The sequence below is a fragment of the Macrotis lagotis genome, chromosome 4 (assembly GCF_037893015.1).
Source record: "Macrotis lagotis isolate mMagLag1 chromosome 4, bilby.v1.9.chrom.fasta, whole genome shotgun sequence".
Lineage (NCBI taxonomy): Eukaryota > Metazoa > Chordata > Mammalia > Peramelemorphia > Peramelidae > Macrotis > Macrotis lagotis.
In genome coordinates, this window is record NC_133661.1 from 168,238,184 (window position 1) to 168,251,079 (window position 12,896).

The 12,896-nt window shown below is 37.0% G+C and overlaps 1 protein-coding gene across 7 annotated transcripts in view; it reads left to right on the forward strand.

Moving 5' to 3' along the window:
* Nucleotides 1-12,896, forward strand: part of RAB27A (RAB27A, member RAS oncogene family) — a 78,640-nt gene that overhangs the window by 37,101 nt on the left and 28,643 nt on the right. For 4 of the 7 annotated variants that reach the window (XM_074234640.1, XM_074234638.1, XM_074234639.1 and 1 more), the window contains exon 2: nt 6,081-6,141. The exons of 2 other annotated variants lie outside the window; for them this stretch is intronic. The gene's annotated coding sequence lies outside the window, so the exon portion shown is untranslated. Of the gene's footprint in view, nt 1-3,825; nt 6,142-12,896 lie in introns of those variants that run through there. One more of the 7 variants, XM_074234636.1, reaches the window with a different exon arrangement.

The window sequence follows — 12,896 nt, forward strand, 5'->3', positions numbered from 1 at the left end:
TTAGGGATAATGATTTGCTCCAGGTCACACAGCTAGTAAGTGTATGAGATCAAATTTGAATTCAGGTCCTCCTGAATCCAGGGCTGGCACTCTATGCACTACATCACCTAGCTGCCCAATAAGGATAAACTAAATAATATTTAGTTGGCACAGTGGATAGGGTACTGGACCTGAAGTCAGGAAGATTCATTTTCCTGAATTCAAATCTGACTTTAGACACATACTAGCTGTGTGAACTTGGGCAAATCATTTAATCTTGTATACCTTGGTTTCTTCATTTGTAAAATGAGCCAAAGAAGGAAATCTCAAACTGCTCCAGTGTTTTTGCCAAGAAAATCCCCATTGGGGTCACAAACAATCAGATGTGACTGAACAACTACTACAGCAAAATCTATAATCAATTTGTTTTTTTAAAATTACTTAGTCATAATCAATTTTTTTCCAGCCCTGTGGGTTCTCTCTGCCTCTTATCTCTTACATAAACCCCCTTCCCTCCTCTGCCATTGCTATTATTACCTTGTGGCATACCCTCTCCACCTCACACCTGAATTATTTGCCATAGCCTGCTGGTTGATTTCTTGCCACTTGTCTCTCCCCACTCTAGTCTATTCTGTACTTAGCTGTCAAATAACTCTAAAGTGCATGTCTGGCAATGTCAGCCTTTACTCAATCAACTCTAATAGCTCTGTTTGGTGTATATATAAAATCATCTGTTTGACGTTTAAGGTCCTTTATAATTTGCTTCTTCCTGTCTTTCCTGTCTTTTTATACTATATTTCCCTTCAAATATTCTACAATATAATGACACTGGCTTCCTTGCTGTTTCTTGCACAAGACCCTTGTCTCCCCATTCTGAGAATTTTCATTGATTACCCCCATGTCTTAAATTCTCTATATTCTTATTGTTACCTTCTAACTTCCCTGAATTCCTTCAAGACTGGCTAAAATTCCATCTTTATCAAGATATCTTTCTTGCTTCCCTGTCCCATCCACCCCCTACTTCCCATATGCTGAGCTAATTTATCCTTCATTTGATCCTGGAGATAAAAGGGGTCACTGGAATTTCTTGAGTCAGATGTTGACATGGTCAGACCTATGCTTTAGAAACATTTACTTGGCAGCTGAATGAAGGTTGAGTTGAGGAGAGAGACATATAGCAGAGGGACCATAAATGGTGATGAAGCTATATTTCAGATCCAGCTTAGAGTTACTGCATGAATTATACTGATTTTACTTCCTCAGAGAAGGGAGTTTTATGCTACTGACCCTCAATGGTCATAACACAGATTTGCCTGAATTGATGTAAGTTTTCTTGTCCATTCATGTCTGTTTTTAGTTTGTTGTTTTTTGATGTGAATATTTCCAAACTCAGAATAATACCTTTCACATTGAGACCTTCAAAGGGTTTGGAGACAGATCTTTTTCAGTTTAGGAAAGAATTATCACATCTCCCACAAGATGTTGAGGGTAGGGAGTTATACCTGTTGGGAGAGGGGAATGATAAAGGCAGATCTGTGCTTTTAGAAATGATAGTCTTGGGGCAGCTAGATGGCACAGTGGATAGAGCATCGGCCCTGGAGGCAGGAGTACCTGAGTTCAAATCCGGCCTCAGACACTTAATAATTACCTAGCTGTGTGGTCTTGGGCAAGCCACTTAACCCCACTGCCTTGAAAAAAAAACTACAAAAAAAAATAAAATAAATGATAGTCTTATGACAGTGGAGGAAATTTGGGAGGGGAGAGACTAGATTACAGAGAGACCAGTTAGGAGGCTGATGAGGGCCTGAACTAGGTTGATTTAAAAGGGTAGTCCGTCATGGGTCCAAAACTACCCCTAGCCTAAATTCACTGTCACTAATTTCTGACCAAATCTATCCAGCTATGGAACACCCACATGAGAAGGTTCTGGTAGCATTGGAAGGGTCTTCTGGTCTTATATTTATCCTAAAGTGGCAGGGACTAAAACAGTGGGCTTGGAATCAAGAAGACTGGAATTCAAATCTGACTCCATTTACCTAGCTGTGTAATTCTGTATGAGACACTTAATTTCTGTTTGTTTTACATTTTTCATCTGTAAAATGAGGGTAATAATATTCCTCACCTCCAAGTGTTGTGAGGATCAAATGAGATAATAATTGGAAAGCATTTGGAATAGTACCTGCTCAAAGTATATGCTCTATAAATGTTGTTGGTTATTATTATTAGTATTTTGTTTATTTTATTTATCTATGTATATGCTATACCTCACTTCCCACCCCAACAGAATGTAAGCTCCTTGAGGGTAGGAAAGGTATCATTTTTGTTCTGTTATACCCAGTACTTGGCCCACAGTAGATACTTGATAATTGCTTTTTGGATGAATTAACCATGCTTTTCTATAGGAATCCAAAAGTATAACTTTAATGGTGAGCCACAGCACTTCACCGTGGAATGAAATGCACAGTTGCTTGTCTCCAAAATTCTAAGGTAGAAATGTCAGTGATGTCAGGATTCATACTGCATTTCTCTCATTTATAAGATAAGCTGTACTCTGAGGACACGGGGAAAGCAGTGTGGCTCAGTGGATGGACCTGGATTTGAATCTGCTTCATGACCTTTAGCAAATCGCTTAATTTTTCTGGGCTTCAGTTTCTTCAACTGTAAAAGGAAGGTGTTGGGCTTGATGGCTCATGAGAACCTTTTAAACTCAAAAAATCTGTGAGCCTATTATTAGATAGGTGTTATCAAAGTGTTCCATAAAAATCTTCAGGAGTCCAGACCAGTTTTTCATCCTGGGATTATGCAAAGCATAGTCTTTCTGCACCCCAAGTTATCATTATGCTCTTCGGTTACAAAGTCTTTGATTTTTTTTTTGGTTTCTCCTTTTCCTCTGATTTTTATCATCTTCTTTGCTTTGGGATGCAGCATATCAAATGTTTTCTTTCCTCTATATTGATATAGGGCCAAGAGGCCCCAAGCTCACATACCACCCAGCAACCACCTGGTCCCATGGTCCCGGACAGGCCACCTAATCCCAACCCCTTGCAAGAAGTAAAAAAGAAGATATGTTATATATGATTATTCTGTCCTATGATCTATCCTCTCCTCTATCATCCCCCCCTTCCCCCTTTCCCCCTTCTCTCCTTTTTACTCTGTATGTCTATACCCTATTGAGTGTACGTGCTGTTTCCTGTCTGAGTCATTTCTGATGATAGTGAAGGTTCCCTCATTCCCCCTTGCCTTCCCCCCTTCCATATCATTGCAGTAGCTCATTGCAAAAAATATATTTTATATGAAATATCTTAACCCATTCCATTTCTCCTTTCTCTTACTCCCAGTACATTTCCCTTTTAGCCATTGACTCCATTTTCACAATATATTATATCTTCAAATTCAGGTCTCTCCTGTGCTTAATCTATAAAAGCTTCTTCTACCTGTTCTATTAAATGAGAAGATTCATATGAGTATTACCAGTATCATTTTTCCATGCAGGAATACATTCAGTTTATCATCATTAAGTCCCTCATATTTTACCCTTCTCCTCCACTCTCTATGCTTCACCTGAGTCCTATATTTTCAGGTCAAACTTTCTGTTCAGCTCTGGTCATTTCAACAGGAACATTTGAAATTCCCCTGTTTCATTGAAAGTCCATCTTTTCCCCAGAAGAAGATGTTCAGTTTTGCTGGGTAGTTGATTTTTTTAAGCTTTTTTTGCAAGGCAATGGGGTTAAGTGGCTTGCCCAAGGCCACACAGTTAGGTAATTATTAAGTGTCTGAGGCCAGATTTGAACTCAGGTACTCCTGACTCCAGGGCCAGTGCTTTATCTGCTGTGACACCTAGCCACCCCTGGTAGTTGATTCTTAGTTGCATTTCAAGCTCTTTTTGCCTTCTGGAATATTATATTCCAAGCCCTAGGAGCCATTAATGTAGTTGCTGCTGTCTTGTGTGATCCTGACTGCAGCTCCACAATATTTGAATTATGTCCTTCTGGCTGTTTAGAATATTTTCTCTTTGACTTGGGAGTTCTGGAACTTGGCTATAATATTCCTGGGGGTTGTTTTGAGGGATCTCTTTCTGGTGGAGATCAGTGGATTCTCTCAATTTCTATTTTGCCCTCTGCTTCTAGGATATCAGGACAATTTTCCTGTAGGAATTCTTTAAAAATGAGGTCAAGGCTCTTCTCCTGATCATGACTTTCAGGTATCCCAATAAATTTTAAATGATCTTTCCTGAGTCTGTTTTCCAGATCAGTTGTTTTTTCAATGAGATGGTTCACATTTTCTTCTAATTTTTCATTCTTTTGGTGTTGAAGCATTATGTCTTGACTTCTTGTAAAGTCATCAGCTTCCTTTAGCTCTATTCTACATCTGAAGGATTTGTTTTCTTCAGAGAGCTGTCTTATCTCCTTTTCCATCTGGCCAATTCTGCTTTTTTAAAGCATTCTTTTCCTCAATAACTTTTTGAACTGTTTTTTTCATTTGACCTATGCTGGTTTTTAAGATGTTATTTTCTTCAGCATTCTTTTGGATCTCCTTGACTAAGCTGCTGGCTTCTTTTTTCATGTCTTTCCTGCATCTCTCTCATTTCTTTTCCCAATTTTTCTTCTATCTCCCTTACTTGATTTTCAAAATCTTTTTTGAACTCTGTCATGGCCTGAGTCCAACTTCTGTTTTTCTTGGAGTCTTTAGATGTGGGAGCTTGTACTTCCTCATCTTCAGATTGAGTACTTTAATCCTTCTTGGGATTATAGACAAAGTATTTTTCAGTGATGTTCCTCTTTTTTCTCTGTTTACTCATTTCCCCAGCCTGTACCTGGTTTTGGGGTGCTTCCTGAGCTTTTGTGTATTATTGGGACACCCCCCCCCCAAGGATCGCAGTGTGCGAAGCTCTGACTTGTCTCCTGGTCTGTGAATGACCACAAGTACACCCCTCTGCCACAGGGCTGAGGTGGGGGTGGCCCTGTTCTATGGGGGGGCCTAGACTGTGATCAGGATCTGAATGTGGTCAGAGCCCCAGAGTCCTGTTCCAGGTACAAAGGACAGACCTCGGGAGTCTCCCTCCCCTACCTTCGGTGAGCTGAACACTCAGGGTTCAGTTGCCTGGAGGCTCTTGCTTGCTGGCTCCAGCCTGCTTCTGTTTCCTGGATCTGGGCTGCCATGGCCCCAGCTGCTACGCTGAGGGCCTGGGCTTTGGGCTCTAGCAGAGGTCCCCCCCCCATCCTTCAAATTGTGCTGGTGCTCTGGGGGTGCAGGTCAGGAAAGCTGCTTCTGCTGCCCTGGGGCTCTTTCCGGAAGGCTGAAGTTTCTTCACTCTGATGGGGCCACCACTCTAACCCCATGGAGCCGAGTTTTTCCACTATGTTCCAGGTTACTTTGGTCTGGAGAATTGCCTCACTGGATCTTTCTGTGGGTTCTGTCTCTCAAAAATTTAGTTAGAGTCATAATTTTAAGATTTTTGAACTATTATAGAGAGAATACCTAGGAGAGGCTCTTCTCCTGTCGCCTTCTTGCCCCCCCCCCCCATCTTCAACTTTCTATTAGATATCTTCAACTGGATGTCCCTCCACTCTGGGCCACCGGCGACCCATGTGGTAGACACAGACTGGCCCCACTCTACTTTGAACTGCCCCCATGGCGAGCATTTAACAATATTATTCTGAGAAATCTGAGAAATTCTGAGAACTTAGAGTGAAAATTGTTGTAAGAAGGTATATTAATGTGTTTGACATTGCTAAGCTTCCTTGTTGGGAATGAGAGAGACTTTCTTCACATCCTGAATGAAATAGAAGTGGCACCCTACCAGTCTGTGCCCAGTTACCATAGAGAGGTCACTCATGATTCCTTCTATACCTGAGACTGTCATTTTGAAGAAATGGGATTAGTGACAATGTTTTTGCCATTCTCCATCAGCAGACAGCTCTTATTGAGAAATTTAATTTTCACAAATTGTCTGTAGCCTGGACCATCTGTGTCCCCACTGACAAAAAAATCTAGATACAACATTTGCAAGCTAGAGAACATCTAGCAAAGAAAGCATTTATCACATGGCTTCAACAAGAATAGGTGTTAGTAAACTAATCTTATTTCCTTTTTCTTGACAGGATTACTAAACGGGTAGAAGGAACAATATCAAGCCCTTTTTTTTTTTTTTTTGCACCTTGGGTAAGTTTCATAACGCCTTCTTTTTCCATACACACCCTGGGTAAGCATTACAAAATGTGTCCTCAACCAATTTTGCATGACCTATCAAAGTTGGGGGAAGAGAGGAGAAAAGACCTGGAGACTCTGGAACAAAGAGAGCCCATTGATGGTACTGGAGAGAAGGGGGTTTATTTCATTTCTGCTATGGGTGGGGTAGACAGGAAAGGGAGATTTAATTATTTTTAACTTCTGAAAGTTGTAAGTGCTGGCAGTGCCCTCAAAATGTTAGTATCCTGAAGACAAAGTCCTAGTCACAGAACCTTAAATAGTTAGGATTCTGCTGGTTGATCAGGGGAATGCTATAGATATAAGTTTTCTAAATTTTAGTAAAGCATTTAAAAATGCTTTTTGTGGAAAATGATTGAAAATGCAATATGTGGATTTGGAACAAGTTGAATAGCTGGAACCAAAGAGTTGTCATTAATAGTTTGATGTTGGGGCAGCTAGGTGGCACAATGGATAGAGCACTAGCCCTGGAGTCAGGAGTACTTGAGTTCAAATCTGGCCTCAGACACTTAATAATTACCTAGCTGTGTGGCCTTGGGCAAGCCACTTAATCCCATTTGCCTTGCAAAATCATAAAAAAAATAGTTTGATGTCAGTTTAGGAGAAGGCCTTTCATGGAATGTTCCAGGACTCTTTGTGGTTTAGTATTTTAATCAATTATTTGGATAATGGCGGAAATGACATACTTTACCAATGTTGCAGAAGACACAAAATTGGAGGGGTTGAATAACACCATAATAGATAATTGATATTAAAAAATCTTCATAAGCTATATATGGGGCCAAGAAATATAATTTTTAATGGGGATAACTATAAAGTCATTAGCTGGATTAAAAAAAATCACCTTCACAAGTAAAACATGGCTAAACAGCATTTCATTTGGAAAAAGATCTGAATTTTAGAACACTAGTTCATTTAGAGTTCTAGAACTGGAATGAGGAAAAACTAATTTCACTTACTTATGAAGTCAGACATTTACTGCCTGTGTGTCCAAGGGCAAATTCACTTAACCTTTGTTTGAATTAGTTTCCTCAACTGTCAAATGATGATACTAATAGCACCTCTCTCCTAGGGTTGTTGTGAGGAGCAAATGAGATAATATGTGTAAAATGCTTAGCATTCAGTATTCAGTAGATACTAGATAAATACCACTACCACTATTACTACTATTATTATCTAATATATGTAAAATGCATCATAAACCGTAAAACACATGTAAATATTATTATTATTATTATTATTATTATTATTATTATTATTATTATTATTATTAGGTTAAGATAAGTTAGCATTATAATATGGCTACCATGAAAGCTTATAGGATGTTAGGATGCCTTAAGAAAAGCATTGTGATCCAGGACCAGGGAGGTCTGCTGTATTCGGATTGGATCTGGATTATTTTGTACCATTCTGGGAACTACATTTTAAGAGTGACGCTGATAAGCTATAAAATATCCAGAGAAAGGTAATTAGGATGATTAAAAGGTCTTGGATTCATGTTATGTCAGGATCAGATGAGGGAACTAGGGGGGTATTTGGCCTAGACAAGACTTAATGGAGTGGGGGGTGACCTGATAGCTATCTTCAAATATTCAAAAATTAACTCTGAAAGATGGCTTAGACCTGTTCGGTTTGGTCATTTAGAACAGAATCAGGATAACTGGGTGGAAATTGCAAAGAGGCTATTTTAGGTTTGAAGTAAGGGGAAAAAAATTCCTTATCAGTTCTATTGAAAAATAGACAGGGACAACTGGGTTGATAGAGTACCAATTTTGGAGCCAGGAGACCAGAGTTCAAATCCTGCCTCAGTTACTTAGCCATGAAGTCCTGAGCTAGCCCCTTAACTCTGCCTCCTCCCTCCCACCCCCCAATAAAGAAAGAAAGAGAAAAGAAAGGTAGACTTGACAGTCTTAGAAGGCAGAGTGTTCTTCTTTACTGGTGAGCTTTGAGCATAGGCTAGTTGACTTCTAGAAATATATTGTTGAGAGGATACTAATTAGATATAAGTTAGACTAAATGACCTATGAGATCCCTTCTAATTCTAAAATTTTGTGATTCTTTAAGTCAGTTTGATTGACATGAAAATCCATTATCTGTAAATAGTATAGATATTTCTCATTTTATAGGTGAGAAAATTAAGGCTTAGAGAAATTAGTACATAGCTAATTAATTCCCAAACTGGGTGTTTATACATACCCAGCAACATCATGGATCAGTGTTAATTTTGGTCTTTTTTCTTTGCTTCTCTTTTCCATGCCTTACTTCAAGGAAGAGGGCTGATTCCATATCGCTTTGTAACATCAAAGGGCTGACTTGTTGAAGACTCACTTGTTCCCTGCCTGGTTATTACTGTTATCAAATATAGCATTGACCCCATTCTTCCTATTTCTTTATCAAGTCTTCACTTTACTTTTTTCCTTATAATTATAGGTGGAGATACACATGGTTTTCCAAAAATTGTTGATTTTATCTGGGCCTTTTGAGTAAAGAATGTCTGACCAAAGTTCACTGATTTAGAAACAGTAATTGCTGAGAAAATAGATTTAGAATCTTCAGGGAGTTTTGTGAAAGAAGATATACTTTTCCAGTATAGGAACATCTTTATTTCTCTGGAAATTCTCAAAGGGCACTTTTCTTACCTTTATCCCATTTGGTTTCCTGGTAGAGTGTGTTATTTTATTGAACTCTTTACATTTTCTTTTCAGAAGACAGTGGTGGAAGTGATTAGTTTTTACATCTTTTAGCCCTTTTAGCTCTTATATTTTTGATATTTAAAAAGTTACATCATGTTTACTTCTTAATGTCCCCCTAAGAAAAAGGTTCATTGAAACAAACTTCAGTTATGTAAAACAGATATTTAAAGTACTTGCAAACTTTAAATTTAATTATAATTCTTTCTATACCAGTAGACTCTCTTCTCTCTTCTAAGGGGAAGATGTAGGTTTCATTATTGATGTTCTAGAATCAAGATTGATCGTTGCATTGTTCTGAAGTCTGAGACCTTTAAATATGTTTAATACCTATATTGATATACTTTTATTATATATTATTCATATATTTATAACACATTTTATAAATTTATATAAATATATATTTATAATATATTATGTAATACTCATATTAAATACTTTTAATATTTATATTATTGGGTATTTTGTTATCTTAGTTCTTATTTCATTCTACATTAGTTATTTGAAGACCTCTCAGAAAATTTTTCTGAGTTTTTATGTGTGTTTATTAATATGTATTAATTTTCCATTATATTAATGTACCACAGTTTGTTTAACCTTTTCACTTTGTTTTCAGTTTTGTTAACCATAAAAAGTTCTGCTATAAATATTTTGGCATATCTGAGACTTTTTCTCCCATCTCTGACCTCCTTAGGCTATATGCCCAGTATTTTCTAGCCTTATCTATCTTGAAGAGTCCAATAAAGTGTTTTCAAAAATTAGCTGGAGGTCATGGGATTCTCATCTCATCATAGTAATTTGGAGCTCTTTATCTGCTCTGATCTACCACTTTTATATCATGAGAATTTTCAGTCAATTAACAAGACCCAAAAGACTTTGGGGTGAGACTGGCCTCCCTAACCTTTATAGGATTTTCTCATTTTTCACTGGATATACTCCCAGGATGCCAGAGTGTTCTCTTCTGTTTCAGTGATTTGGCAAAGAACTCGTTGAATTTCTGGTATAATGTAATTCCCCCAGCACATTTGTGCTTTCATGTGTTAGGATTGTCAAGACTGTTAATTGCACTTTGGTAATTCTTCCTTGCACATATTCTCACTTCAAGAGACTTCCTAAGAAACCATCTGGGTAAATAGTGTTATAGTTTTAGTAAGGGTAAAAATCCTTTCTAGCTATTATGTACTTTCTATTATTGAGCTTTCAAAACTTGACTGTTTCCTACTTGATCTTCGGGGACTTGTCTTTTTGTCTACAAACAAAGTAATTGAGAGATCTTGTATGCAAACTCTCTTTTACAGATATCTTTTGTTTTTGCATCAGATGACATTTCTGAAACTATTTTTCTCTCTCCCTTATCCAGAGAGTCATTGCTCAGAACAAAGATTTTAAAAGGTTGGAAAAAAACTCAGCAAAACCAACCAACACATTATTCATGTCTGAAAGTAAAATATAGCAAATGTTTCATATTCATGTTCTCATAACACTACTTTTCTCTAGGGAAAATTTTGGTTATTATTATTATTATTATTATTATAGGTGGTGCAAAGGCCAGAGCATCAGACTTGTAGTCAGAAAGATCTGAATTCAAATTTGGCTTTAGTTATTTACTAACCATGAAACTCAGGAAAAGTCATTTAATTTATGTCTATCTCAGTTTCTTCATTTGTAAAATAAAAATAGTTATACCATCTATCTACCTTTCAGGGTTGTAGTGAGGATAAAATGAAAGATTACTTGTACAATGTTTTGCAAAACTTAAAACACTAATTAACAGTAATAGCCTTATTAATATTCCATTTAATTTTATTCTTTCTATTTATATTTTGATATTATATAAATTATTTTTCTGGAATAATAGCTTATCTTAGATATTTTAATCTTCCCTTTTAAAAAAATACACAACAAAAAATGGGCAAATTTTTCAGTTCCCCCCAAGAAAAAATAAACATATTTCTATGGAAAAATTCATGAAATATTACATTTCTTCTTTTTTAAGTTGTGGAACATGTAAAGCATATTGAGTAGTTGATATGACTATTTGTGCTTGTTTAAAAAAATCTGTTCTATAATTATAAGTGTTGAATTGCTCGCAAGGGTGTTGGCATCTTTAAAATATTTTGACAGACTCCTGATCTCATTGATATAAGAATTCTTTCTGAAGGGGAAGATTCAATCCATCCCCCCCCCCCCCTTTCTCATCCTTTGTGATTCTTGTCAATTGTAAACGTTCTCTTGAGTTTCATCTAATATTGGGGGGGGGCATGCTTCCCCTAGTTTTCTTGAAATTGGATGGCCATCAGTTGAGCACTGAAGCTATCTACTCTTGCCCTTAAACTGATCTACTTCGTTGTCCAGTGCTACAGCTTTCTGAACATTTGTGATATTAGATTGGCAACAGGTTGTAGCCAACTGCTCAAGCTTACCCTATGCCTCTCCACTGCTTTTTGGGTGACCTCCAACCCTTTTTAGACTGTGATGTTCTATGAATTTCAACATTCTTGCATTAGTAGAATTTTGGTTTTAATAGATGAGTTTTTGTTTAAGAGAGATAGTTGTGGTCTTTAAAAATACTTCCATTTTCCCAAAAGTGAATCAGATTCTTCCTTTTTAAATTCTGAATGTGGTTCATTCTATATGTTTAGTATCTATTCAAGCAAGATACATGCATCCCTCTTTTTTTTCCCACTTGGTTCCCTACTTAGGGATTTTTTTTGATTTCTCCAATAGGCCCAGGAGGCTCATTATCGGGAAAACCTCATCATCCCACAAGTTCCCATCAGTCTTAGTACTACATCTTATCACCATAATCTGTTCCTCTGATTGAGGGGGGTGAAGCCGTCATCCTCAACTTCCATTTAATGAGGGAATTCTCAATATATTTTATTTCTCACTTGGCTGCACTGTTTTGGTATATATCTCTCTCTGTCTCTTTGTCTCTCTATCTCTCTGTCTCTGTCTCTCTCTCTCTCTCTCCCCACCCTGTCTCTCTCTCTCTCACTCTCTCTAATTTCCCTTCCTTCCCTGATTCCTTTATCCCCTTTGCTTTTCAACTTCCTTTTCTGTATTATCTTCCCTTAGTAGATTGTAAGCTCCCTAAGAGGAGGGACTGTATTTCTTTTTTTATATTGCTTTGCATTATTACTGACAAATAGTAGGTGTAGAGTAAATGTTGATTGACTGACCTAGTTCTACGGGTTGCATTCAACTACTTGCTATTTTTAATTCAGTAGACATTCCTTATTGACTTGTGGATAACTATGTGGATAACTACACTAAGCTGTTGAAGAATTATTGATGTCACTTAGGAGACTAAGCAATATTTTGAGACTTAATGGAATCAGCATATTATCATTGGAAACAGGCATCTGGTAGACAAAATCATTTTTTGATTTGAACTCCTTACTGGATATTCTTCACGACAATGGCAAACACATTTTTTGGCAAGCATATGCTTCCCTGTTTTATGTTGTACTTGATAATGAGAAAGTCTACAAATGCAATTACCTTTGTGGTTTCATTTTCTAAGGAATCTTGTTTACTCTTGACACATGAATGGAAATTACCTTGTTGGAAGAGAGAGCCTTTAAGGGAGCATTTTGCTATATTCATTCTACTGCTTTTTTATAGTCAATATACAAAAAACACAATGGGATCCTATCTTCTTTATCTGTATAGTCAATTACATAAGAGCAAAGATGTGTTCTGATGAAGAATATCCTCTGTTCCTAGCTCATACCTTCATCAAGGATGCCTTTAATTCCCATGATTATTTTAATAGATGTTTTATAGAAATGAAAAAGTAGGAATTTGGAATGATAGTTATTAATAGTCTCAGTTTATATGTCTAACAATATTATCTGAGATTTTTCCCCCAAATCTTTGATATATTTGATATTTCTTTTGTTTAGGTATTTTTAGGATTAGTCCTAAAATATTTGCCTTTTTGTATATATAGTATTTATATGCTGTCAATCTAGATTATGGCCATGTCCACATGGCTTGAAGGTATATGGTAGCAGG